This window comes from Olea europaea, chromosome 7, assembly GCF_002742605.1.
Source record: "Olea europaea var. sylvestris chromosome 7, O_europaea_v1, whole genome shotgun sequence".
Classification (NCBI taxonomy): Eukaryota; Viridiplantae; Streptophyta; class Magnoliopsida; order Lamiales; family Oleaceae; genus Olea; species Olea europaea.
Genome location: NC_036243.1, coordinates 18,825,175 through 18,827,021, shown reverse-complemented (window position 1 = coordinate 18,827,021; position 1,847 = coordinate 18,825,175).

Sequence of the window (1,847 nt, the reverse complement as noted above, 5' to 3'; positions counted from 1 at the left end):
TGAAAACTTAAATATTTGTAGGTTAATTACTTGGAAATATTTTGACATTAGTTTCTTTGTTCCCCACAACCACATTCAATGCAAATATGACATATCTCATCAATCTTTGACACAGAACAGATTAACATTACCTTAAATTAAACGCATTCCCATGCATTGCATGGGTATAAAACTAGTATGATAAAAGATTGAAAGTGTCTTATATATAATTATAGAAAAATATTAATTATTTAATTAATATTAATTAAACCTTGACCAATGTATGTTATATTCACTGTTTACCTTAATGTTTGAGATGAACCTTTTTTTTCAAAAATAAAAAAATTAAGATAATGACTAAAATCAAGAATCATAATCTTAATTATTATCCTTCTCAACTCCACATCTAAAAAGTATTCCATCTTGCAAGAATTCAAATGTTAGACCACTGAACAAGAAATAATTGAATAAAGCATAATCTCAAAAAATTAAGTGAACTCAATTGTAACTATTATTTTACACCAATACGAATAAAAAAATTTAATGGTTTAACAAATTAAAGAAAAAAAATTGAAGGCAAAATATAGAAAAAAAAAGTTATATATTAGTCTTTTAATTACAATGAACCAAACGATCGGATTTCATCAAACACTTTGAATCTTCAACAAATTCTGAAAAATCTACAATTTTAACGCTGATAAAAATCACTTTGAATCTTCAACAAATTTTGAAAAATCTACAATTTTAACGCTGATAAAAATACAATAAATAGAACGCACGTAACAATGTTTTACGGGGTGCCTTTCTTCTTAGTACAGAAAGAGACACCGTACAGCAGTAGTATGTTCCACTAGACTACCTTCCGCCTTTTCTCGATCGCGTCGGGACGAAAGAAAACTTGATTACAATTTTGTAGAAAGCTTACAATAGAGAATTTGAATACATTGAAAGTAAATTGAACATTGATTGGTGAAAACTGAACATTACAATTGACGAAAGCAGAAAATTACAATTGCTGGTGCAGGGGGCGGACAATAGTGAGCTTGAAAGATTTTTGAATGACTAATACCCCCTATAATAGCATTCGGAACAAAAACCTAAGTGACAGGAGTAGACGTTTAAAATGCGAGGAATCATACTAAATGTTTACTAATATCAGAGTTATTTTACAACTGAAATAACTATTACAATGAAAAGAAAATTACAACTCAAACTTGAAGTAATATTTACAATGTGCGGCCGAAGATGGGTAAACTGCGATTGCAATAGTGTCAAGGGACTATGTAAAGCTGCGGTCCTTGACATTCTCCCCCTTTTGTTTTGGCGACGTCCTCGGTGCCATCAATGCATGATATACTTCAATTAATGGTTTGAAGGCTCCGAGATCTTTTTCTCTTTCCCAAGTATTCTCCTCGCTGCTGCATCCAATCCATTTAACCAAGTACTCTTGATGATCTTTTCTAAAAGCTCAAGTGATTCGATGGTCAAGAATAGTTTCAGCAACTTTCTTTCCAACTTTCTTCAGTTCAAACATAGGTCTTTTTGGCTCATTTCTAGATGCGTCCTCCTTATCCTCAAAGTATGGCTTTAACACACTAACATGAAAGACCTTGTGGATTTTACACCATAAAGGGAGTTCAACTTTGTATGCAACTCTTCTAATCCTCTTCACGATGAGTAATGGTCCAATGTATTTTGGCGTCAGTGTTGAATCCTTCCCTCTTGCTGATTTGTAAACATTTCTGTCGAGAAGCTTAACCATTATTAGATCTCCAACATTGAATTCAATAAAACGGTGCTTTAGATCTGCAGCCTTTTTATACCATTTTTTAGCTTTCTCAAGATAACTCCGAGCAATTTCAATATTT